At 44.3% G+C, this 27,896-nt stretch overlaps 1 long non-coding RNA gene across 1 annotated transcript in view; it reads left to right on the plus strand.

Moving 5' to 3' along the window:
- Nucleotides 1-929: 929 nt before the first annotated feature.
- The window catches only part of LOC118670961, a 41,322-nt gene continuing 14,355 nt past the window's right edge, over nt 930-27,896 (plus strand). The window contains exons 1-2 of the long non-coding RNA XR_004972529.1: nt 930-968; nt 26,518-26,602. This is a non-coding gene — a long non-coding RNA (uncharacterized LOC118670961). The remainder of the gene's footprint in view (nt 969-26,517; nt 26,603-27,896) is intronic.

A 27,896-nucleotide genomic window follows, 5' to 3' on the forward strand; every position in this document is an offset into this window, starting at 1 on the left:
TTTAAGTTCGCTTCTCTGTCCCTTTGACACGCCCTCATCACACTTGAAGCCTTTCCTTGCTTTCTGGTATGACAAGATGCCCCGGGCTCCTTTTCCACTTCCCCTATTCCAGACTTGGGATACTCTGCTTTTCTAAGGAGCTTGCGGTGCAGAACAGTACTTAGAAGCCAAGATCTGGCACTAGCTGCCCTCATGCCCCAAAGCCCTCTCGGGGGGCAGAGTGTATATACATCTACACATAACTGATAGGTGGACATAGATGTATGGGTGTGTTTATATATATGTACACATGCACAGACACACATTGCATACGTACATACAAGCTGCCCTATGCAGCCTCATCCTGCTTGGTTTTGACTCCTTTAGGCCAGGTTACCTGCCTGCAGGGATGTTCTCATCCTACTTGATCTGCTTTATTTTTCATTTCATTAATTATCTCTTTGTTTCTAGTCTTTGAAATGTTCAATGACTATATTTTTTGTTTCTAAGATTTCAAATAACTTTTAAAATTATAAATACCAGATCTTTTTTTTTTCATTTTTGTGTGTTTTATAGTACAAATTTTTGATCAGTTTCAATGGCATCTTTCTCTCATTTATCTCTCTGACCATCCTAAGTACACTTATTTTTTTGTGAAATTCTCTTATACAGTTTATTTCACCTGGAGTAAATTTATATTCTGGTTTGTTGACTAACTTTTCTTGGCATTGATTTCTTGTGTTTTAGTATTTCAGTTTGAAGATTTATTTTAAGTAGGAGCTTTACTGTTGTTTTGTTTTTTTCTCTTCCTCAATGTACAGTGTTTTTTTTGTTTTGTTTTTGGTTTCATATTTGCCTTTACCTTTGGCCTACCAGACCTTAAAATTGAGCTTCGATGATCAACTTAGTTTCTTGCCCTAAAACTTTGTCTCTTTGCTCCCATCTCCCTCAGCTCACAGCTTCTTGCGAAGATATACCCTCCATCTCAGGTCAGTACCCTTTTATTTCCTAGCTCCTTCTATAATCAAGAAAACCCCAGTCCCAATGGCTTCATGCAGAGAACCAGGCTCCATACCTAGTTGCAAAGGGAGCACCTGTAGTTCTTATAAGTACCGCGCGCTAACCAATTGCACAACTGGAGCTCCACCTCTAGTTCTTATTACCCTGCCTTACTTCTGGCAGGTCCTGGCTACACTGCTTCTGACTCTAGAACCCAGCAGACCCAAGCTTCAACCCTGACTTTAGATATTTGGGCCTAGATATTGTATTATGGTTTCATCCCTTTCATTTTTTAAAAAAATATATTTTTATTGATTTCAGAGAGGAAGGGAGAAGGAGAGAGAGAGAGAGAGAGAGAGAGAGAGAGAGAGAGAGAGAGACATTAATGGTGAGAGAGAATCATTGATTGGCTGCCTCCTGCATGTCCCACTGGGGATCAAGCCTGCAACCCCGGGCATGTGCCCTGACCAGGAATCAAACTGTGATCTCCTGGTTCATAGGTCAACGCTCAACCACTGAGCCACGCCGGCCGGGCTCTCATCCCTTCCAGTTTTCATTTATTATTTGGAAGAGTGGGAAGTCAAGTCATGAGGTTTTGGAGTTATCTTGACTAAGAACTTTATTCTTATTTTTTAATGTAGTTTAATTCTGTGAACCATGGGCCCCATTTGGTGTAATGGGACGTCTCAATAACTTCCAGCCACGTGGAATCTCTTAATTATTCATGCCCTTGACGTCTGGAGGACAGGAATGTGCAGTCCTTCACTTACTATTTTTAGTATACGAGGGTCTAGGATCAAAGCCTTACTGTTGGATGATCAACCACATTTGGAGTTCTGAAGATGGTGAAAATCAGTTCTTCTCTTCCAGATTATTCCAGTTCATACCGAGTGCCCTCCGATGGGCCTAGGAAGTCTCCCTTTTCTGCTTGTACGCTCCCTTCTTCTCCCTTATGATCTTCTGTATTTCCCAAGGTTTCTTCTTTTTTCCTCCTAAACTTCTGTTCCTCTCAACAGACTGGGTGCTAGTGGAGGTGGTAGTGCCACGTGTGTTTTAGGTCCTGCGTAGAGAGGAGAGGGCATGAAGAGAAGTAGCTATTTTCCAAGTATTCTGAGAGCATGACTCTGTAATATTATTTGTTAAGTGTCTTGGCCTCTTTTCCCTGCATTTCAAAGATTCTCCTCTATCACTCTGTGGCCACGCTCTCCAAAAGGAGATGGTTTTGCTCCAAGTTCCAGAAAGGGTGTGTGAAGGCAAAGAGAATCTCATCCTGTCATACTTTCACAGAATTAAGTTGAACCCCATGAAGTGTCACACAACAAATACCTTTTTGAAAAATGTTATTGTTCATTCTATGTTCTTCGACTCACCAACTAAATCTAAGGTGTATTCTGAAACTTCCAAATCACCCTACAAAGTAGGATCAAACAGGCACATTCTTGACTACAGTTGAGGAATAAACTATAGATTCAACAAGGTAGAATCCAATTAAAAGCCCATCTTGAACTTTTAGAGGGATTATGACAGCAGCGGAATCACCTGATCACCTCAAGATTGAAGGCTTCTAGTTCAATGGGAGTCAATGTCATTTCTCCAATCATCTCAGAGCCTAATAATGTGGTGAAATGAGGTTGTTTTACTTTATTTAAAAAATATTTTATCTCAGTTTTTGCAGCGGTCTCACATAACATCTGCTTGGTATCTCCAAAGCCTGGAAACTCTTTTGTTTCTCGCCCAACTTCAGAGGGTCAGTTCCCTCAGCTTGTACAGTCTCCGGAATCAGGTAGTCTCATGAGAGAACCCTTTCCCAATACTCAGATTGTATTCATGTTGGTCCCGATGAGAATAACCACTTTTTAAACAAGTGGGGCAATGATGACAGAAGCAAAGGGCCATCTGTTTACCCTCACTTCCCAGTCTCCGGAGGATAGAAGTTTTGTTAGAGTCTGATGCTGCAAAGCATTTGGAAAGGTATCTCATTAGGGATGAGGTTCTGGGAGAGATGAAGCAGATAAACATCCTTTCTGACCTATGTCACTAGTAATTGATCATCTGCTAGAACACAGGAGGAAGGGCACCCGAGAGCAGGAGAGACCTTTCTCTGACCAAGAATTCGTAAATCCAAAGGCTTCGCGACCTCTGAGACCCTGCCCTAGTTTGGGTGGCTCCTAAAAATAGGCCATATTGTAATGGCACATGGATGTTTTATAGTCCCATTTATCTGGGTATGACAATATTAATTGAACTGTCAAATTGCTGGAGTCTGAGCTGCTGGGTTGAAATACTTGGAATTACATAGAAAGAAATTCCCAGAGGGTCAAGACAGCTGGACTCAAGGTGGAATGCAAAACGCACAGGAGTAGTGCTGCCTGTCGGCCTTTATCTGGTCAGAGATTCCAGGGAGCTGCTGGGCTCATTCGTGCTTGAATGATTATATTAAGAAGCCTGGATCCTGCCGAGGTGTCTCAGGCAAACATGCTGTGTGCACAGCTGGTTCTGTTACCTTAAAATACCAGCTAGCTTTGAATTAAGGCTTTGATGAAAGATGTCAGTGTTGATCTTGGGAAACTCTCTACACATTAATTCAAGAAGTGTGTTAGCCAGAGAGTGTGGGGCATAGGTTCGGGGATGTACTAAGAGGGGAGAGGGAAACAGCTTTATTTTCCATGCTATCTGCCTCTGGATAGGAAAAGGTGTCAGAACCTGCCGCCTTCTGAAGTTTGGGGCAGGAGTTGAGACACAGATTACCATTGATTTCAAAAAATACTTAGTTTCTTCACTCATGAATTCAGCATTCAGCCTTTTCTCCAGGGCCACATGGCGGGGCAACTCTCTAAGAAACAAGAGGGGAATGACTTTTGTTTGTGTAAATAGCAACACAGAATTCTAACTGCCCAGGGTCCTCTGAAGAATACATTCATTGAGTTAGTCCAGTGTTTGCAACTGTCATGAAAAGTTTTATACTTGAAAACCTCGCCCAGTTTTGTTATTTAGAAACGTGCTGTGAAGCACTCGCACCTTAGGGACACACTCCTGGAAACTCGTCACAAGGCAGGTGAGTGAGTTCTAGCCTCTGTCCGGTAGGTCCAAGAGAGGTACCATCGTGTGGAAATTCTAAGTAATGTCTAGGTGTCTGCTTCCATCCAGAAAGCTGTTGGGAGAGTGAATATATCACTTCCCCATTTTCCACTCACTTGCCTTTACCAGTCTAACCCCCAGTTGGGTCTTGTCAGTTCCACAGTATCGACTCTAGACCTGCCTTTTTATGGACTCCCTTCTACATGAGATGGTGTACGTAAAATTACTTGGTAAATTGTAAGCCTCTTTTAAATTTAGTTGTTGTCTTGCCTTCATTTCTTTGTTTCCTCCATTCTCTCCATGTGGGGCCTTCTCCTTTTCTCAGTGTTCATCCAGAATCGCCCCAGTTTTCTGAGGCTGACACAGCCACCTGGAGCTAACTAGATATTCAGTAAATACCAAAGTAATAAAATAAAATAAAATAAAATAAAATAGTCATCTCAAGACCTAGCTGTTTAATGAAACATCTCCAAGGCACCTCCCAGTCATGTACCAGTCAGGCAGGCTTCCTGAGGTGAGTCTGGGCACAGTGGCTACCTGTGGGGCCACCATTACCCAGGTGCTGCTGTTACCACAGAGCCCCCAGGTTGCCCTGTGCTCCCTGAAGCCCTCCATGTGCCAGAGTCATACCGTGTTCAGGGCGGAAATGGAAAGCATGGCTGTGTCCTCCTTATTGTTAACTTGTTATGAGAGTTCAGAGGAAACACAGCTGTATGTTCTGGACTCACATCTACAGTCCTTCATATAATTTTGATAAATCCAAGTTAGATACATTGTGCTATACTCCATTCTAGCAAAAAATTTAAAATTACATATGTGTATCTATGTATATAAAATGTGTAAAAGGATATATACTAAAATGCTATCTCTGGGCTTTATAATTGTATTTTATAAATGCTTCATCAAGAATAAGCACGATGGCCAGACCGGTTTGGCTCAGTGGATAGAGCATCGGCCTGCGGACTGAAGGGTCCCAGGTTCGATTCCGGTCAAGGGCATGTACCTTGGTTGCGGGCACATCCCCAGTAGGGGGTGTGCAGGAGGCGGCTGGTCGATGTTTCTCTCTCATCGATGTTTCTGACTCTCTGTCCCTCTCCCTTCCTCTCTGTAAAAAATCAATAAAATATATTTAAAAAAAAAAAGAATAAGCACGATGAAAGTATTTATTCTTAAGAGTACAGTTTCGGTTACTTATGTTTTCCCTTTGATCAATGGCTGGAAAGAGGCTGGGAGATATGAGACAGAGAAACATGCACAGGTCCTGGGACCGCCTTGCAAGCTGAGATACTGACTTTCTTCCTGGTGTGAAGAGAAAAGAGGATTCAGTCAGTGAAATGGAGTTTGAGTTTCTTTTAACTTTTGTTCTGAATGGGATATAGTCTTGTTACAAGAAGGCATGTGTGACCCCATGCTGCTGTTCCGTTGTCCTCAGGAGAGAATGATGTATTTTGGTGTCTGTATGGAGGTAGTGGAGCATGCTCATTTGTCTCTGTAGGGCTATTTACACTTTTTATCTTTTCTGACATCATCAAATGGAAATTGCCTTATGTTCATGATCTGAGAGGAAGTCTGAGGAGGCTGATGGAGCAGTCGGCTAGGATGAAATGGAGGAGACTGAGCCCAGGATGGTTATTCTCACGTGAGGTAGAAGTCTGAGATGATCAGTGGTTTTGTAAACAAGAGAAACAAGCACAGAGAGCATGGCCTCACCTTGGTAGGTCCACGGTCGAGTTGGAGGTTGGCTCTCACTCCTTTCTATCTGCAGAGGAACCAAACCTCACAGGCTCCGCAACGGGTTGCTTGTAGGTGCAAATGGTTAGTTAAGCATTGCAGGTAGGTTATTTGAATTATCGGAAGTGTCAGAGTTGAATTGTACTTCACAGACTGGCGCTGTATTACTTTTATGCCAAGCCTTAACAGTCTTCAGTTATCAATATCCTTTTGTGAATAGATAACTATGCCCATAGCTTTTGTGAATGTATTTCTGAAAAGTGCAAGAAATTTTATTTACTTTAATCAGCAAGCAGGTTAAACATTCCTCCTGCAATTTTATTTAAGTGCTTAAACTTATTTCCCAAACCCTCATGAATACCAAAGGGTAAACTCAATGTCCGCACACAATTAGTGAGTTTAGATCTACAATTCTCATTTGATCATTAAAATATGTATGTATAATAAATAGTCTCTGAGCTCCACCACCCAATTTCTCCCCCTGCCCCCCCGCCCCCACCTTGACCGTGCCAGCCCCTATTTCATTCGAGCTTTGTGCAATGACCTCCACCCCTACCAGCCTTTGTGTCTGGCCAGGCCCACATATTCGTAACTGAAATATCATGAATTCCAGATGAGAGGGATCCAAATGTGTGAGGTTATTCTATATGCTTATTAATTCCACCGCCCCACACAGGTGGAAATGTGGTTTTGAGAGATGTTGGACACTGTGAATTTTCCCCATGCATTGCAAGGATGGAAAAAACATGTGCTAAATAACTCCGAGCTGACCGACGGTAAAAACACGTGGTACTCAATAGCTCTTAAATTTTTATAATGGCCTGCCTGCCTTTGGTGGTCTCGTTACTGGGCTTCAGTAATTGTACTTTGGGACTCTGTCTGATGGTGGAAGCATGAGGTAACATTGCTTTAAGATTTCTTAAATGAGTTAATGCCTGGGAGGCACCCTTGCCCTTTTTCACCCAGTAAACAGCATTTCTTTGTCTCTGAGCTTATATTAAATGCATTTAAAAGGACAAAAGAGGTTCTAAAGGGAATAAAAAATGCACTGGACTGAGACTTAAAAACGCTAGTAAACGTCAAATCCTGCATTCAAACTTATGGTAGGACTCTAGGTGTGGTCTGCATCATCTGTTTAGAAGAACGCCAGCTGCCATAGGGGGGAGCTCTGCACAGACGTGGGAAATAAAGTGGAAACACTGGGTCAGCATGATGCCTAACAGCAGGCTTCTTTTTAAAACAGGTAATTGAAGCAAAGTGCTTTTAAAGTGTTATTTAATTAAAACTTCCAACTATTCATTTATTTGATGGTGTCTTTTCTTTCTAGGTTCAGGGTTAAGACTATAGGTTCTGTAGTGGTTGAGCATCAACCCCTACACCAAGATATCACTGGTTCGATTCCCAGTCAGGGCACATGCCAAGGTTGTGGGCTTGATTCCCAGTGGGGGCATACAGGAGGCAGCCAGTTGATGTTGATGTTTCTCTCTCATCAATGTTTTTAATCTCTCTCTTTCTCTCTCTCTAAAATCAATAAAAACATTTAAAAAAAAAGAATATTGGTCCTGGTGTCAGACTTTTCGTCTTCAGCTTGGTTGAACATGGGAGTGTTGTTCACTTCTGTAAACCCCGGTTTCCTCATCTGGAGGCTAGGGATGGCAGTGGTATCTGTTTTCTAATATTCTTATGTGGATTAAATGAAATAATACAGGGGTCCTCAAACTTTTTAAACGGAGGGCCAGTTCACTGTCCCTCAGACCGTTGGAGGGCCGGACTATAGTTTTAAAAAAACACTATGAACAAATTCCTATGCACACTGCATATATCTTATTTTGAAGTAAAAAAACAAAACGGGAACAAATACAATATTTGTATTTGCATGTGGCCCGTGGGCCGTAGTTTGAGGACCCCTGATTTAATAATATGCCTGGATTCAGTAAATACTGATAACTAATGGGTGCTTCCCCACCTACAGAGGCTGTTCTTATGCTCCGGACTTGAAGGATGGGGTATATTTGCAAAACATTTCCACACAAAATATCTCATTCAGTTCTTCCCACTGTCCCTTGTGGGAGGCAGGGCAGGAATGATCATCACTCTGTATTATTCAGGATAAGGTAAACTGCAGTAACAAATAGGACCTCAAACCTCCAGGGGCTTAACCCAAGCCATGCTTATTTCTTGCTCATGAAATAGTCCAAGGAAGATATTTTGGTTAAAGGGCAGCTTGCTTTCATAGGGTAATTCTGGGGTATATTTCCTGGCTTTGCCATTTCAAAATGTGGACCTCAAGGTCTCTATCATTAACCACAAGTGGTTGGTAGGAAGAGAAAACTGGGGGACACAAGGTCCTGGCCTGAATATGGCACCAACCCCTTCTGCGCACATTCTGTTTCACTAGGCATGACAGTCACATGGCCACGCCTAACCCCAAAGGCAGCTGGGATATATACTCCAGCTGTGTGCCCAGGAAGAAGATGGAACAGACTTACGGGGAACAACTGGCAGTCTCTGACACTTGCCCATTTAACAGGATGAATCTGCGGGCCAGGGAAGCAAAAGTGCTTTGCTCACCATTGCCTATAGATATTCGTAGCTATTGCCTATACGTGGGGATAGAATGTGAGTCCTAGCTTGAATCATATGGGTGGCGGTGAAGAGTGTGTAGAAGGAAAAGAAGAGAGAGCTGAAACAATAGCCTTGACATTGGGCACAAGGATGCCCCACCAAGAAGATGCCCCACCAAGAAGATGCCCCTGCAGCCTCCACTTTCCCTTTGCTCACATTTTGGGCCCTTTCTCCTTCCCAGTTGTAGATGCCCGGTGCGACTCTTGTCCTCAGTGAGGGAGTTGCAGATCTCCAGATCTCCGCAGCGATAAAACAATAGCACCTCTCCAGCTGCTATTGTTGCAGGCAGCCTGGCTGCAGACCCAAGGAGAAAAACCTTGAATCAATTTGTCTCATGAAGGCTAAGGGGTTGGCTGCCTGCCCTTCACAACTTGTTAAAAATGAACACTTAGACTCTGATGGGGGGAAGGGGGGGAGCTAAATCTGTGGGGGTGATTCCTACCCCGTGATCCTGTCTGCTGATTTTTCTAGGCTCTGGGATGTCAGTGTCACCCATTGGGATGCGTGTGTGTGTGTGTGTGTGTGTGTGTGTGTGTGTGTGTGTAGGGGGGCAGGGCGAGGGGTGCTGCACTTTCCTCCTCTTTTCTTTCCCACCTGAAAGGCTTTTGAAAAGTAACACTTTACATTTCTGGAATTTCTCCCAGAGACCTTGTCTCTCTCAGCCGGACTCAAACACTCTCCCAAAGGTTGATCATTTGGTACAAGAGTCTCAGAAGCCCATGGCTCCCCCCTGGCTCTGAGGGGTGAGTCCTACCCAGGTCACATATGCTTCAGATGCGCCCGCCATCCACGGGGCGCCCCCTCCACCCTGGCCAGTGGCCGACTGGACCAGCCAGCACGTTTTGTTTTGCTTGACAGGAAAGCTGGTTGAAGTTAAGCAGGAGACATGTTTTTGTTTCTTTAATAAATAAAAGTAAGGACCCCGTACATGAATAAAAGTAAAAGCCACTCCCCTGAGGTTTTCTAAGCTTCCAAAAATAGTCCCGAGCTTCGCCAAGGCTCATGCAGCCAGAATTTCCATGGAAAGCTTTGCCGCGAGGAAGAGGCGGTGCCAGTGGGCATGGACAGGCCGCCGTCCTCCCCTGCCTGTCTCGGGCACCGCACGTTTAGAAAACAGAGTTTTGAAGTCGTGTTTCTTTTCTGGTCTGAGATAAAGGCAACAGAGGCAGCAGCACTCTTTACTATTTATCACAGAATCCAAGTTGAGGGCCTCGGGAAGATGGGGGAGTGAATGGCAAGGTGGATTGAGGATGGTGGAGTGTGTGTGTGTGTATGTGTGTGTATGTGTGTGTGTATGTGTGTGTGTGTGGGGGGGAGGAGTTGTCCTTGTCAGCCAGTGAGAATGTATTTCTTAAAAAAAAATGGGGTAAGAAAATTATACTAAGGACACTGATGTTTCACAAATCTGTTTTCAAGTAGCTTCCCCTTCCCCTGAATAATTGATTATCCGTGGCAAGGTGAGCTGGTTAAGGCAGGAAAAGGTCTTCCAGCATTTTCTGCTGGAGACCCTTATGCTCAGGCTCTGCCCCTCAGCTGAGGGCGGCCCCTGCAGACAGCAGGTGTGCCCATCCTGGCCTTGTCCACTGGGGCCCGGCCGGCTCGCCGCTCCTTGGGCAAAATGGTCTGAGCGCTCAGCATTCGCCTGCTTAGCAAACGTCACCGCCGTGCAGGGTTTCAGAGAAGCTACTAGAAAGATAGAGAAAAAGAGCCGCTCAGGCCAGGGAGGATGGCACCTTGGAAGTTGCTGTGGATTGGAGAGCAAGCCTAGAAGGTTCAGGAACACAGGTTTAAAAACCGGTCACCTTTGTGTTGGAGACGCCGGGAGGTTGACGGTAATGCTTTGATCACCTTTGTGTTGGAGACGCCGGGAGGTTGACGGTAATGCTTTTGGCTATTAAACCTTCAGCTTTGCTCGGGAAAGAGTGCATCGCTGTGTACAAACAGTTTTTATACCCGAAGCTATTCACCGGAGCAAGGTGAGTTTCAAAAAGGGTTCCAAAGGCAAAATGAGGAAATCCTCCAAGGGATGCCTCAAGCCGGAAAAAAGAGACAGACACTTTCCCTGCTGTGTCAAGACATGAGTTTCCTCCTGTTCCCTAATTGGGCGGGGTGTGCGGGGGGGGGGGGGGGGGGCGGGGAGGGGGAGGGCAGCAGTGTGTGCAGGGGTGGCAGTGTGTATGTGCTCAGAGTATGGAGGGTGTATTGTGTGTGTGTGTGTGTGTGTGTGTGTGTGTGTGTGTATTATCCACCAGAAACTTGACAGGTACTCCTCAGTTTGAAAGACAAAAAGTAAACTGGAATAAATAATGATTATAAATACTGTAATTTATACTTTTTTGTGGGCAAAATAATCATGACATTGAAGGGACTTGAGGAGCAAGTCCCCCAAAAGTCATCTTCTGCCCGTGGTGGGGGCAAGTGGGGTCAGGAAGGGCCTGGGATGAGTGGCCGTCCTGTCCCCGCTGAGCAGCTGGGTGAGCGAGGCAGTTCGCTCTTCCCGCACAGATGTGGGGGCAGAGAACCTGACCCTGGATCCCAAGTCTTTCCGCAGAAACTCAGCGGCCCTGCTCCGTGAGGTGATCAAGAGTTTGATGACATAAGAGACGAAGCTATGTCATCTTATTTCCTCGATTACACTGGGCACTGGGGGGAGTGTATAGAAAAGCTCATTTACCGTGAAAAATAATACAAGCCATAGTTTCCTTCTTGGGCCTTCAAAAAAGTAATTTTAAAAGAACCACCCCATCACTTACAGTTTTCAACAAAACTCTAATCACAGTACTTCTTTCTTTCTTGGTTTGCTTTTGTAGCTGAGAAAGAACCCCTGCACTACACAGGCAAATTTCCCCCGGGGTGGAGGTGCGTGCTTACCCATGGGATACTGAAACACGGCGAGGTTCCGTGAAAATGTCCATTTTTCATCTTTCTAGTGTTGGCTACCTTTCTTGTTCAGTTTTAGCTACATACACTCTTAACAAAGGAATCCTCTTTTATGTTTTGACTAGAGGCCTGGTGCACGAAATTCATGCACTGGGGAGGGGTCCCTCAGCCCAGCCTGCGCCCTCTCGCAGTCCGGGACCCCTCGGGGGATGTCCACCTGCTTGTTCACTGCTCCTTACTTACCACTCGGCTTGCTGCTCCTTAGTGCTGCTACGGAGGTAGGAGAGGCTGCCCCCCACCACCGCTGAGCTCACCAGCTGTGAGCCCGGCTTTTGGCTGAGTGTTGCACCCCCTGTGGGAGCACATTGACCACCAGGAGGCAGCTCCTATGTTGAGCGTCTGCCCCCTGGTGGTTAGTGTGCATCATAGCGACCGGTCATTCTGGTCGTTCCGCCTTAATGGTCACTTAGGCTTTTATTATATAGATTCCCAACCCTTCAGATATTTGTTTTGTTAGAAAAAGATGGTGTCACTCAAGAAATGTTTTCGTCTCCTGAAAGAACATGTCACTGTACATGTTCAAGAGCTCAAGTTCACCCAGGCATCCATGTCTGTATAACGGGAAGATATCTGGGTAAAGGTTTAAAAAACCCAGTTTACAGAAGAGATTGTGTTTTACAGAACATCCGATTTTCAAAGGTTAGTGCATCCCGGCAATGCTTCCTTTTCTACACTAGCACCCCTCCTTCACGCTTCCCGTCATAGAAACACCCGTCTCAGGAAACAAGCCCATCTTAACCGTGTGCTGAGCCTTTCTCAACTCCACTGTCTTCAATTTCAACTGATAGTTCTCACTCGAAGTGGCTCACCTGCTTGGACCTGTCCTCGTAAGGAAGTACTTCCCCTCCCCAGGGACCGTTGCCCGTATCCTCAGGTTGGTGTGCCCACATGTTCAGCAGTTAGAATCATGGACTGCTGCATGTCTTGAAGGGCATCTAAACTTCCCTCCCCATTACAGTTTAAAAAACTCTGAGCCCAGAATGGTAAAGGGACTTCTCCCATCTCGATGTCAAAATAAGGACCCCATGCTCTGTTGCCTAAATATTTCTATCGCCACCTCTTTCTCCCCACAGCCCCTGCCCTGGTTCAGCCTTCATCATATTTTCTTGGGATCCCCATCAGCAGAGCCTCTTGCCTGGCCTTCCCTGACCTTTCCCTTCCCACTTGACACTGGCCGGTCCTGCTGGAGTTCATCTAGAATAGGAATATGGCTAATGCCACTTCTGTGCTAAGGTCCCCATCACTTTAGGATGAATGCCAAGTTTCTTAGTTCAATGTCCTGGCTGCTCTGGGACTTACCCCTATCTATGTCTCTCTCACCTCATTTCCTATCCTTTTCATCTCGCTCGTTAGTCATCTTTAATATGGAACTACCTACTTGCCATGCCCCCACCGCCAAGCTGTCACTCACCTGGGAGGCTGGGCTCATGTTATTCCCAGGTCAGCCAGATGTTTTGGTGGCGAGTAAATGAAACAAACCCCGATGGATGTAGGCAGCAAAGTTATTAAAGGACGTTGGGCAGCTCACAGAATTGCCACAAAGGCAGGACTAGGTCAGAGTCTTCCCAGGTGAGACCACCGGTAGCTGAACTCACACTCCAGAGCAGGTCTACTGAGGCCCCACTGCTGCTGCCTCTACAATGCAGTCTGCTTGGCCTGCCCTGACCCTGGGGGCTGGGAAATGAATGCATCAGCACCTGCTCCATGGAAACAACACCTTGATATGGCTGCTTACAGTGCCAGAAGTGATTTCTTTTGGCGGGGGGGGGGGGGGGGGGGGGGAGCAGGGGGCGAGTGTGTGTTTCTTCATGCCATTTGCTCCCAGTTTAACATTTGGCACATGTATCTGTCTGTCCAAACCTAAGTCATATGCCTGCCCCTAACTGCACATGAGGAGGGAAAGACAACATGAGAAATGGTTACTTTCTATGGCGGGAATCCCACAGATCTTAAAATAGAGGGAAGTTCCCCCAAAGTAAGGGAATTAAGATGTTGAGCAGTCAAAGGAGTAACAGTTGTCCACTAGGATTCTTCAGCACTTGTGACAATTCTGTGAGCTGCCCAGGTCCTTTCCTGGCTTACCTTCATGCATTGACCCACCTCTATTCAGCCACTTAACTCTTTTCTTTTCTTTTCTTTTTTATTGCTTAAAGTATTACAAAGAGTATAACATATGTCTCCTTTCCCCCCCCCCCTTGACATTCCCCCAGCCTCCCCTACCCCCCAGTGTCTTATGTCCATTAGTTATGCTTATATGCATGCATACAAGTCCTTCGGTTGATCTCTTACCCACCCCTCTCCTGCCCTCCCACCCTCCCCGGCCTTCCTGCTATAGTTTGACAGTCTGTTCGAGGCAGCTCTGCTTCTGTATCTATTTTTGTTCATAAGTTTATAATGGTCTTTATTATCCAGAAATGAGTGAGATCATGTGGTATTTTTCCTTCATTGACTGGCTTATTTCACTTAGCATAATGCTCTCCAGTTCCATCCATGCTGTTGCAAATGGTAAGAGTTCCTTCTTTTTTACAGCAGCATAGTATTCTATCGTGTAGATGTACCACAGTTTTCTAATCCATTCATCTACAGATGGGCACTTAGGCTGTTTCCAGATCTTAGCTATGGTGAATTGTGCTGCTATGAACATAGGGGTGCATATATCCTTTCTGACTGGTGTTTCTGGTTTCTTGGGATATATTCCTAGAAGTGGGATCACAGCAGCCACTTAACTCTTGCTGATGGTTTAATCTAAGGATAGCTGTCTTTGCCTCAAGGAAGTCTTCCTTGCACCCAGGTTGTGGTTTGTCTCTCCCTTAGTTCTTGAGTATATTGATGCTTTATCACTTATGACACTTCAATGTGTTCCTGTTTAGGTATTTATGTCCACCTCTGGTTTTTAATCTCCCTTGGGGTTGGTACTGTGTCTTAGGTATCTTTGGATTCCCAGTGCCTACCCCAGTGTCATGCCCAATGAATTCGTTCATTCATTTGTTCACTGTTTGTTGAACTGAATGGCCAAAGATTACACAGGTAATTAGTGCTAGAGGTGGGAGTAAAACCCAAGTGTCTTGACTTCAGTGTTTCTAAAATAAGAGAAACAGAAACATTCCTCTCCTTCCATCCTTATTAATTTCTCCGCAGGGTTTAAATTCTGCCTGTCTTCGTCATTCCTAGTTGATTCCTTTTCCAACCATTGCCGCGGTGAATGGTTTAAGGGACCCAGGGATGTTGATCTGTAAAAGGTGATCCTGTCCTGGATCTGGAGTAGGCAAATGCAGAGAACTTTCGGGAAAATATGTGCAGTTACAAGTTGGCCTTGAATAACTTTGCCACAAATTGAATTAGGATTCCTTGGAGCAGAAGGCCTAACATAACAGTTCAATGCTTTGGCCCATGGACCCTCCGGCCAAGAAGTGCTTGCATTTTTAAGAGAAATACAAACACAGCTCATGCTGGTCCTCCAGCAGCTTGGGTAGATGGGTTTATACTTCAGCAGACACTGGGTCCCTGAGTAGAAATGTGGGCCAAGGGCCAGGAGATTCCAGTTGAATTTCCAGTTAAGTCATCTCTGTTTATTTCTCACAAAATACATATTTAACAAAATTTGATATTGAAATGTCACGCTTAAAACACTCTCTAGTAAACAGAGGTCTTAAAAGAAGAGCTGTTGCCAGCACCGCTTTTTGTGAAAGCTGTGTCCAATTTAAAGTTTATCTTACCCACGGGATACAGAATGGGTGTGCGTGCTACAGAAGTCACCACACATCCGAGCAGGACTGGTCAGACATTTTGGCAGCCTTTCCTCTGGACAAGAAACCCACCAGCGAGGGGGTCGCTCTGAGCACGGAGGAATACATATGGACATAAACACGAGGCATTGGAAACTAGGCGTGTGACCTACCACCCACTCCTTTCTGCCGCGCCCACCAGTCCTGTTGATTTTACCTTTTCAGTATCTCCTTTCTCTTTATCTCTTTCCCTATCCTGGTCCCATCTCCATCCCCATCCCCACTCCCATCCCCATCCCCATCCCTACCCCCACCCCCATCCCCACCCCCATCCCCATCCCCTCCCCCTCTGATTAGTCTGTCTGTACCCACGATTGCCTCTCTCCAATCAGACCCACTGTTTCTCTCCCACCACCGCCTCTGCTGCCAATCCATCAGCACCCTCCTATTGTTTTCAGGATAAAGGCAACAATCCTTACATGGGCTTGCTCTCCCAGGGACAGCCACACTGGGCTGTCAGTCCTGAGAGCTTGTGCCATGTCCCTGGTACCCCAAAGACCCTCTCATGCTGTTCCCTCTACTTGAAACCTCTTCATGAGGCTCTCTACCCCCAGGCTCTTCACCTCATCAATTGCCCATCCATCCTTCCAGTCCAGCTCAGAGGTCACTCTCTGAGGAAACTCTTTCCTACCCTCCTACCCACAGTGGGATACCTGTGTCTGCGCTAGCATCACTGCAAGAGCATTCGTTTCCTTTTCAGTGTCTATCATCACTGGAACGTACACACGTATTTCTGTGATTATTGAATAATCTTGTTTCTCCTAATGCTAATGGAAACATTGATTGAGTACTGACACCATTTTTTTTGGCAATTTCCAAGTCCTATCAATGCATTCACATATTTCATCTTCACAAAACCTAAGGATGTATGTCTTATTACTGTCCTCCCTGAGGGCTTAAGTAACTTGCTCACAACTACGCAGCTAGTCAGCGCAGGGTTGGGATTTGAGCCCCGTCAGGCTGACCCCACGTATACACATTTTATTAAGGCAGTGTGTTGCCTTCCTACTTCTCAGCCTTGTTTCAATATTGACCTCTTAAAGGACCAATTTAAGATATCTTATAGTGATCCTTTCTCCATCAGATGTTAATGCGACAGATAAACTGTTGTGGTGGGCAGCATGGTGGGCCCCCAAAGACATCCACAGTCTAAGCCCTGGAACCTGTGAATAAGTCCCACGACATGGTAAGGGGCAGTGAAGGCTGCAGATGGAATTAAGGTTGTCAATCAGCTGACCTGAGGAGGGGGAAGTTACCCAGTGGGCCCAATGTAACCACAAGGATTTTTCTAAGAGAAAGAGGAAGGAAGGAGAGTCAGGGTCAGTCAGGGAGATGCAGTGCTGTGTAAGCAAGACTTGACTGCCATTGCTGGCTTTGAAGATGAAAGAGGGCCATGAGCCAAGGAATGTGGGCCGCCTCTGGAAACCAGAAAAGGCAAGGAAACAAATTCTTCTTGAGAGCCTGTAGAGAAGCAGCACAGCCCTGCCAACACCTTCATTCATCAGCCGGCTGAGATCCATTTCAAACTTCGGACTCCCAGGACTGGGAGAAAATAAATTTGTGTTATCTTAAGCTACCAAGTTTGTGGTGATTTGATACAGCAGTAATAGGAAACTAATACAACCACATGTGTGTGTTTATACATACATGCACATGCAAACACACACATTCTTAAACAATGACATAGAATGAATAAGGTTTTTCACCACCCAGGAAGCAATTTCCCCCCTTGAGGGCAATGTTGTCTGTGTTGTGAATGCAGGTACTGGGCTACAGGAAGAAGAATGATCTCTGGCTTTGATTACTACTCTAGCTCCTGTTCCCAGCATAGTGCCTAGCACATAGTAGGTTCTTACTATTTGTTGAGTGAGTGAGTGAATGAATAAATGGATGAATTATGATGAATGACTTGAATTAAGGACCGTAACCCGCCTTATGAAAAATGAAAAGGGTTAAATGACCCCATGTTAGGAAGTGGGTAATTCAATGTTTTTGAATAACTGAGACTGTAGTGCTGAGAACAGCACATTCATATCCACATATTTATCAATGTCCAAGGGCTCCTGTTGCATTTGGTTAAAGTGATAGAGGCACCAGCAGAAAGGCGCTTGGGAATGTTGGCTCTGTGGTGTGCAGTGGGCACAGTGATGGGCAAAATGCCCCAAGTTGCCTGAAGTCTGGGGCTGTAACTGGATAAAGTAACCTCACATTTAAGGAAAAGGAATCAAGATATACTATGAAGTGGGTGAAATTTCTTGGCTTATCAATAGTCAAGCTTCCTACATACCAGGCTTCTTTTTTACACGGTCTTTACAAAACCTATGCAGGGTCAATATTTTAATCCCCATTGTACTGATGAGGAAGCTCAGAGAGGCCAAGTGTCTTACTAAAAGCATCTTCAAGACAATATTATAGGCATTCCAAATCCGAGAAAAAATGGTTACTAATATAGTGGAACCTTGGTTCTCAAACTTAATTTGTTCTGGAAGGCTGTTTGAGAAGCGATTTATTTGAAAATGGAATTATTTTTCCCCACTAGAAATCATGTAAATGGAATGAATCCACTCCAGACCCCCAAATGATTCCGTTTTAACCTTTCTTGTATATAGTACATGTCTAATGTACAGATAAACACTTTAGAAACAAAAAGGACGTGAAATGTAAATGAAAATTCAACAAAAAGGAAATGAAATGTACAGTCAAAAACGAAAGTTTACGTACACACTAGAACTTACCTTTAATGTTGAGAGCTATTGAGGACTGAAAATGGAGAGGAGGGATGGAGAGGTACTGTTGTTTTGAAGGGGAGCTCCCTTCCATAAAGACCTCTGGTAGCTGTTCTTCTAGGGTTCTTTCTCTCCTTTGTCTCTTTGCTCCACTAGAACTTGCTTCAGGCTCACTGAGCCTCTGTCTCACCAAAATCCTTTCCAAGGATGTGTGTTTTGCCCGTGTTTTAACACTTCCTGAAGTGAAACAATGCATTGCCATTGAACAAGGGGATCACATGGTTTGCTTCTTCTTTGTCAGGGTGATATTTCTCAACAAAACTTTGCATTTCCCCTCATTTCTCAAACATCCCTTGATTAGAGAAGTAGGAATATCCTTCCTTTTCTCCTCCTCCTCTGAAGAGAGCTCCTCAGCTGCTGTCTGTTGCTGCTCCCTCTGAAGGTCTTGGAGTTCCTCGCGATCAGCTCAGTGTTGCGTTCCCCAGCTCCTCCCCATCATCATCACACAGCAGCAGAAGTCATTGCCAGGACACAAGCCAGTGAAGGACAGGCTGACATCCTTGTCATGTGAGAATGTGAGTGGGGTCTTTAAATTGAAGCCTGTCTTCAGCTACCATTCTGAAAACCCATGAGTTCTCAAGAAAAATAATATCACGAAAAACAAGTTGAAGGTGATGTAGAGGGCTGATTGCAAAGTTTGGGTAACCAGGACCTTTTTTATTTAGTGGATTTATGAAGTGTTTACCCCAAGTGTGAAGAAATACCTCTGGGAAAAACAATTGCCTCTCACGGCAGTTCTTGTAATGGGTAATGCAAAGAGGCCCATCTCACCACAATGGAACAGTTGTTGGGGAACAAATCCCTCGGCCTCTATGTATTCTTGACATTCTATCACAAAATTATCAGCAGCTACTTTGTTAGGACAGGCAGCCTCCCCAGGCCTCACTACACTATGAACGCCACTTCTTTTCTTAAATTTAGTGAACCAGCCCCTACTAGCCTTAAACCAATCACTTTCAGCACTTGTTATAGGAGTATCTTTCAGGAGGTCAGTATGCATCATCTTTACTTTTTCACATATCATTGTCTCCGAAATGCTATCACCAACTAATTGCTTTTTGTTTATCCAAATCAACAATAATTTTTCAACCTCTTCAGTTGCCTGTAATTTTTGTTTTGGGAGCACAACAACAACAACAATAATAATAAGCAGCAACAAAAGCAAAAAACAAACAAACAAAAAAACCCATGAGAATATTCACAGCACAATTTCCTGAGATGTTAACGAAATTGGGTTTAGTGGTAAACTGGCTCGTACTCATGCATTCTCTCCTTTGCTTATTGCCTGAGACTTGTGACTGATCCTACAGGTATCAGCATGAAAGGATTGTTGGGTTGGGAACTGACATTTTGTTCAACAACTGAGACATTTTTCCATGAACAACTTCGTCAAGAACCAAATTGTTTGAGATGGGAGATAGTCAAAAACTGAGATTTGACTGTGTATCATTATTATTATTATTATTATTATTATTATTAGTTTATTACAAGGCTCTAGGATTTGGTCTTAAACAAGTCATTCTCAGTTTTGGGCCACCTCCCTGACTCCGGGGAAGGTGCAGGCTTTTCCTAGGGCCTGCTCTACATCTGCATCATGGCAAGATGGCAACACTAAACTCCCTTAGGTGACAGACCATTGGTGGGTTCCATACATTCCTTTTGACCAGTGGTTCTCAACCTTCCTAATGCTGCGACCCTTTAATACAGTTCCTCATGTTGTGGGGACCCCAATTTCATTGTTACAAATTGAACATAATTAAAGCATAGTCATTAATCACAAAAACAATATGTAATTATATATGTGTTTTCTGATGATCTTAGGCGAACCCTGTGAAAGGGTCGTTGGACCCCCAAAGGGGTCGCGACCCACAGGTTGAGAACCGCTGCTTTCGACTCTCTTAGAGCTGCTGTGGGAGACAGTCAGGCAGAACCACCCACTGGGGTAAACCCTGGGGGATAAAGTGAAGAATGGGCTGAGCTCTGCACTTTCATGCCCTCCACCCCCTTTCTGGGCTGTTGCCAAGATGGGGGCAGGGCAAAGCACAGTGCAAGAGGCCTCTGGGAAAGTCACTTCTCAGGCGCATGTGAGGGCTGGCAGCAATTGGCAGAGCCCGTCACTTCGCTTGATCCAACACATGGCAGTGCTGATCTCCAGGGCCCATGCATAACAAATGAGGAACACTTGTCTGGCATTCACATTTATAAGTAACTACCCTTTGCAAGATCTCAAGATGGTGAATCTTGGGGGCTTTGGGCGGGGGGGGGGGGGGGGGGGGGAAGGGTCTGGCCCAAATCTTTTAATGGCTGTTTTGTTTCCATAATTTAGCAATCATTGATTATGATGCCCTCTGTGTGTAATGATAACAGCAAATGCAAACATTTGGGTTGCATTTTCCATTCAATATATTTTCTGACTCACATCAGCTAATTTCATCTTCATACCCAATCCTGTGAGGTTGAGTCTTATGACCTCATTTTTCAGATGAGAAAACTGAAGCTTAGCAAAGCAAATTAACACGCACTGTGCATTAGGCTATGGATAATAGATAATAATAATAATAATATGATCTAACAAACATGTATACTACTACTGTAAGTGCTTATATTCATTTAATTCCCAGAGCCCTGGGAGTAAGCATTATTTTGCTCTCAGTAGACAAATGCAAAAACTAACACCCACTCAAACTCACACAGCTACTAAGAAGAGGCAGGACTAGAACACATGTAGCCTGACTTCATTTACCCTAATTCCAACCACTGTGCCATGTTGTATCCCTACAAAGTAGTATTGCCAGGGACGAATTCCATATCCTTCTTTCACCTCTACCATGGTACCTTTCTATGTAGAAGCAAACTGAGAAGAAAACTGACATTGTTCTTGATTACAGTCTGCTTAGGGAAAACGGTGTGCACCAGGTGACTCTTCGAGGCAGAAAACCATAGTGCTAAGCAGAGCTCAAGGGGAGACTTAGACTAGTGGCTCTTGCAGTTGTTTTGGATTTGTCATTTTGACCCCACATTTGGGGTTTGGGATCATGCCTCTGGAACATTTGTTTCTCTTAGGAAATCCCCCTTTATGCAGACCAGTAAACAGAGAGGTCACCTTCAAGCAAACTGCTCAAAAGAAGAATCCTAAACTGCCTTGTACCAGATGCTCTCCTAGCTGAAGATGAAGACCCTTTGGGCTCTGGCTTTCCCTGGCTGGTTTCTCATCAACTTGGAAGGACCACCTGTTGCTGCCTCTGCTGGGTGCTGCCTTTCCTAACCTGGCATGAACCCCACACTCCATGGCTACCTCCCCCCAGCCACTAGGCAGTTCAGCCTTGACAATTACTTCCTTTGGGCAGAATTTTCTAGACCTCAGTGCTGTCTTTGCCTATCTTTTGAAAACCCCCAAATGAAATATGTAGTTTAGTATATATCTGTATACTTCTGAGGGAAATGGCTTACAACATTTGCAATTAGAGGTCCCATTCAGTTTCTTGAAAATTTGATTACCATCATCAATACTCTGCCACCATAATCTTGTCAGAATCCCTACAGTCTGGTTGCTGTGACCTTCTCTTCCTTCCTGTTAGCCATGAAAGCATCTCCATTTCCTGCATTGGGTCTTTGTCCTCTCTCTTTTCTTGCCCACCTCAAGTCTATGTCTTTATAATCACAGATTGAAACTCTTGAACTCCTGGCTAATCAATGCCTTATATAGGTCTTTTGGGAACATTCATTTATTCAGTGAGTGCTTTAAACTTAGCTAGGAACTTCCCCCAAGTTGGCATATCATTTGTTTGGACATTTGGTATTGGGGAAACAAGTTACATAGAAATTGGTATTTCACTCATCAGTAGTGATCTTGGATAGTCTTGCTTTGTGCCTTATAGCGAGAGGTGATAAACTGCACGCATGATTGTCTCACTAAGTAATATAAAACCGTTTGATGTCATGTTTCTTTAGCATTTACTCTTTACCACTGTGTAGCTTTTCATACCTGTATTAGAGTTGTTTTCATGCCTGTTTCTGCCAGAGACAATAAGCTTCTCAAGATCAGGACTCTTTTCTCATTCAACTTTGCATTCTCAGTTCCAGCATGGTGCTTAGAACACAATATGTGTTCAATAAATGGTATAGAAAAATCAAATTTACCTTTTTTATATGTTTAATTAATAACTCATTAATATCACCCATTGAGTCATCCTATATAATAAAAGGCTAATATGCAAATCAACCGATAGGCAGAACAGCTGGTCGCCATGATGCGCACTGACCACCAGGGAGCAGATGCTCAACGCAGGAGCTGCCCCCTGGTGGTCAGTGCGCTCCCACAAGGGAAGTGCCGCTCAGCCAGAAGCTGTGGCAGTGCTAAGGATGTCTGGTGGTCGGACATCCCCTGAGGGCCCCTGGACTGCCCATCCCCTTGAGTACACGAATTTCATGCACCAGGATTCTAGTAATTATATATTTGTGTCTCCTCTATCAAGTGTTGTTTTTAGCTTGGGCCATTTAGTGCAAACCTTAGATTAAAATTTTTATTTTTCTGTAGCAATACTGTGCTCTTCCCCTTCCTTTAAGCATGTGAGAGTGAAACTATTTAGTATGCTCAAGAAATTGACGACTTTCACTCATATTAATAATTATGTTAATATTCATATAACTCTAACATTTGCACATTTAACCTCATTATTTTCTCCATTTTGCCAAGAACTAAAGTAATTGGCCCAAGGTGATACTAAGTCGTAGAGCTGGGTTTTAAATCTCATAGAACGAGCCAGAAACCTAGCACTTTTAGACACTATGCTCTATTTCCCTTTGAGTAACTTACTTAACCAATCAACATCTACTGAAATTCTGTGTGATCCATGCTTCCACATTTGTTTTCTCATATAACCTTGACAACAAGACTAAGAGGTAAGGGTAATGATTAGTTTTATTTTTCGTTTGAGGAAACTAAAACTCAGGTTCAGTGGCTAGTCCACGTTCATATCACTAGTAAGGGGAAGAGTCTGATTTTAGAAGCAGATACCCTGCTCTTTCTATCATGTCACAGCTGGATACAAATCAATGAATTAATAGTAAGCTTCTGGGGCCTAGTGTGTCATAGTTTTTACTTTACATATCTGAGTCTTAAAAGAAGGGGCTTTGGGGCTTGACAGACCTTGGCTTGAGTCCTGGTTCTGGGACATTGGTCAAGTCCAATTAAACTGTTAGTGTCTCAGTTTCCTTATCATGAAAATAAGTTTTATGTGTGAAAATTAAATGAGATTTGCATGAGGAGAGTGCCCACGACACAGTAAAGCTCTGTACTTATTGACTTCTATTCAGAAGGATGACAGAGGATCCAGTGTCAGGAGGAGGATTTGAACTCTTAACTTTCTGCTTGACTCCACTAGACCTCTCTACTTCTCATGTTCCCCCATATGCTCTCTGTACAGCTGCCCATCACCAACTTACGTAATAGTCTAGTGGGGTGGGGGTGGGCAGAATAAATGTCTCTTGCAAAAGTAGCAACAAGTTTTATTGAAGCCTCCATAACCAATTCCAAAGGTAAGAAAATATTTATTTTAGCACTAAATAGTTTTGAGTACAATGTCGCCAAGTCAGAGAGGGAGAAAGAATAGAATTAAGTGTGTGGGAATTTGTTGTCTCAGGCTCTATCATCAATTTAGCCTTATTCAGTTTTTCTGGGAATAGCTGCTTAGAGCAATACACAACTCCTGGGGAAAGGGGGGAATCCCCCAACCCCCAAAAGGTCAGATCACTCCTGGACAAATCAGAACAAAATGGAGCAAAGCCAAACAAAACAAAGCAAACAAAACAACTTTGAGTAAAGAAAGAAATAAAAAGAAAGAAAAAAATACCCCTCTCCTCCAACAAAACAAATAGTTCCATTTAAAGATCACCAAAGGATGCCTGGATTTTACACAGGTTTTTTTACTCCCTGAATTTAAGAAACACTTCAAATGTACTGGCTTATGACCAGTTCTCACCTTCTATAGAAGTGAGGTGGAGGTGCCATAAGCTTGCAAGGTGAATTTGCATTTTGGGGGAGAGAGAGAGGTAGGGATCTGGAAACTCTTCCCAGAGGCCTGGTCTCCCTGGTGGTCAGGTTGCCTAAAGGCTTGGACTTGGGCACACGCCCCTCTCTCCTTTTTATCTCCCTCTCCATCAGCTGCTTTCCTTTCTCAAAATCATGCAGTTGCTACCCAAGGTAGGGGACAAGAATTTTCTTTTCCAGAATGGGCTCTGAACCTAGGATACAATTACTCATATGGTTTAATGTAAAATGCAGAATCTTTGAAAAATAGGTATTTTCAAAATAAGTGTTTTGGTCTGGAGCTCTGGTTCTCATTAACGTGGCTGAAGCCCTTGATGATATGTTGGAACTGCTCAGACACCAGCTCACACGCCTGCTCTCAGGTGTTCATAAACCCGCTGCCTTCCCAGGGGACCTGGGTCAGCGGCATCCTGACAGGGCTGCATGGGGCCTGGGGCTCCCCTCACTCCCTCCGTGACTTTTTGAGAGGGATCTGAGTGGTTTGATGTGATGTTTCACTAATCTCTGCCCATTCTGCCGAAGTGCATGGTCTGATTCTGCCTTCAAACACTCGCTTGATTCCTCTGGGTGCGTGGTCTCCTGCCTCCCCTGCCGGCCATGTTTCCACAACCAAGGACTGACTTTCATTGGAGTTCATTGCACAGGAATCTTTAAGGAAAAATGTTGGCTGAGGTCGAAGAGCCTTTCCAATCTGATGGGAGTGTCTTGAGTATTATTAGATTGAGCCAAATGTCATCTCTATGCCTACTGTTAAAACCAGAATGTATGGTACCAAAAAAAGGCATTCCATAGACATGTAAAATTATATGTTCACTCTAAGACATGCCTTTTATTTACAACTAGAGGCCTGCCTGGTGCATGAAATTTGTGCACTTGGGGGGAGGGGAGGCGGCAGGGGGGAAATCCCTCAGCCTGACCTGTGCCCTCTCACAATCTGAGACCCCTTGGGACATGTCCGCCTAAGCCGGCAGTCAGACAAGACATCCCTCTTGCAGTCTGGAGCTCTCGCAGTCCAGGACCCCTTGCTCCTTACTGCTTGCCTGCCATGGAGGCGGGAGAGGCTCCCGCCACCACCGCTGTACTCGCCAGCCATGGGCCCAGCTTCTGGCTGAGTGGTGCTCCCCCTGTGGGAGCGCACTGACCACCAGGAGGCAGCTCCTGCATTGAGCATCTGCCCCCTGGTGGTCAGTGCGCGTCATAGCGACCAGTCATTCTGCCGTTTGGTCGATTTGCATATTAGGGTTTCATTGTATAGGTTGTGCAGAAAACCCTGATGCTAACTGCTGGTTCTCAAGAATGACCTTCTTTAGGGAGGAAGGCAAGAAACCTGGTAACCCTTTTTCTACATGTCTTCAGGAACGTGATAGCAGAGCTATGCAAACACTGAAATTTCAGGGCTGAGCCCTAGACAGTGAGTGTGGAGTACATGGGCCTTATCTTCCTTGAGCCTGTGAGGAGAGGTGCTGCCCTGTAAACATGAAGCCTGGAAGCTGGGATTCCACAGCGCATGTGCAATCAGAAAGCCTTTCCTACCCCTTAGCCACTTTGGGAAGACTTTCCTTCAAAAGACGCCGAAAGAGCCTCTCAGTTTTCCATTTAGAAAGTTAAGAAAGGCTGTAGTCTTTTAAGTTTGTTATCCTCTGATTCTTCTTGGGATTCAACCTACTTGAGCCCAGACAGACACTAAATTCTACCACGCCCCATATCCTTGGCATCTTGGCCCAGGCCCCCAAAGCTAAGACTCTGCTTAGAGTCCCTTTCTCCTCAGACTACCCAGGGCAGCCTCCCTCGTCTTCCTCACCCTGCTGGCTGGCCCCTTCCCCACAGGCTCTGCTTTGGCCTCTGGGATGCTTGGCCTTCTCGCCTTATCTTCTCAGCGAAGGCCCCTTTCACCATCTGCTCAGCAGAAACCTGTTGGAGATCTGCTCTTAGCATTTCTCTGCTCCCAGCCCACAGTTCCCTACTTGTGATTCTGCAATAAAGAAACGCATTGAGAATCAAAAGCTTTTTGTATCATATTTGGTAACAAAAACAGATGTGAACTGATGGGAAACTATTTGTCCTCCTTGCTGTTAATATTCATACATTTGTCTGCAGAAATATGAGCGTGCTTGGTGTGTTGCCCAGGTATTATATTGACTATATGTGTTCCATTATTTGTTTTTTAAAATAATAAAATGTTTAGTGTACATCCAAGAATTATGTATTAACTGTATGAGCTCCCTTAATAATTTCCTAAAAGAGGGAAAATTCTGACTCCAGAAATAATAGCATACCCATTGCCCCGAGGCTCAGTGGGTGTAACTCAGTATGCAAATCTGTCAGGCCACTCCCTGGTTTAAAACTGATTTCCTCCTTATTCTTTGGATAAGATTAACACCTTGAATGCAATTTACAAAGTGCCCCAGGCTCTGGCCCCACCTACTTTTCTAGCCTGATCTTTAGTCTCTCTCCTCCTTTTTTTCCCTGCTAGGATTGTAGGATTCTGCTATGAATAGTTTTTTTTAGTCTGAAGAGCAACTCTTATCCTTCCAACCCCATCCAGGTTAACTCTGCACACCTTCAGATTTCTGGCTAAAGATGGCTGCCGTAGAAAGATTTCTCCAGAGTTCCCTTCTCCCATCATCCAGGTAAGACTGTCATAGCTCCTGTAATTTTCTGTCACAGTAATTTTCAGAATGGCAAATAGGTACTTATTTACACTCTTTCCTTTATTTCTGTCTTCCAACCAGGTTTCATTAGGTGTGGGACAGATGTCCTCTGTCTGTGGCTGTATCTTCAATGTTTAGCCAGTATCTTAATTTTTAAAATATGTTTTTTATTGATTTTAGCAAGAGAGAGAGGAAGGGAGAGGGATAGAGTAACATCAATTTGAGAGAAGCATCGATCAGCTGGCTAATTATGACAACAGCACTTATACATCAGACATTTAGCAGTGAACCTGTCCTCAGCTCTCATAGGGAAAGACAAATGACAAATGAAGACTGTTATTTCCAGAAGCACGTGTCCCTGAATGTTTTATAAAATTGTGTAAAATTGTTCTAGTCCTGGCTGGTGTAGAGCACTGGCCCACTCACCAAAGGGTCAGAATTCCAGTCAAGGACATATTCCTGGGTTGGGGGTTTGCTCCCTGCCCCAGGTTGGGGCACATGCGTGAGGCAGCCAGTTGACTTGGCTCTCACACATCAATGTCTCTCTCACTCTCTTTGTCCTTCTCTCCCCACCTCCCACCATCCCATCCACTCTCTCTGTAAAAGCAATGGAAAAAAAAATCCTCAGGTGAGATTTAACAAAAATAAGTCTTCTAAGTCCTTTTGACATGACCTTTGATAGCATCTTTTGCTTTCTGACATGATAAGATAGTCCAGGCTCATCTTTCATAATTCCTGCCCCAGATCTAGAGTCATCCATTTCTTTTCATGAAAAGGAGTCCTTTGCATGGAAAAATAACATTTAGAACCCAATCTGGGTACAAAGATACTTATCGCTGAGTTTGGTCATAGTTTCTAAGCCTTTTCAACAGACAAAGCTCTGAGAGAGGGACTTATTTTGAAGATAAAATACATAAGTTCATGCTGATATTTCTAACTCAAATTCAGGACTATGAGGTTTTCACTTAACCTCATCAGTCTTATATCAGTATCTGCTTCCTACCATGCTAAAAATTATGGTTCACAGCGAAAAACAACACGCTTGCTTGATTCCTTTGTCTCATGTCAATGGACAATTAGAATAAAACTAACAGCAACATAAACATGACTACCTAAATCAGTTTGAGTTGTTGCTATTTGCAGTCCTTTTGCCCTTAGGGCATATCCTAGTAGGGATATATAGTCAAATTATTCTAATTTAAAGCAGCCTGGAGTAACCTCTCTCTATGTGGTTCATACCAGCAACTAGATATATAGTTAGGCTCACTTGTTT

Source organism: Myotis myotis, unplaced genomic scaffold (assembly GCF_014108235.1).
Source record: "Myotis myotis isolate mMyoMyo1 unplaced genomic scaffold, mMyoMyo1.p scaffold_m19_p_16, whole genome shotgun sequence".
Classification (NCBI taxonomy): domain Eukaryota; kingdom Metazoa; phylum Chordata; class Mammalia; order Chiroptera; family Vespertilionidae; genus Myotis; species Myotis myotis.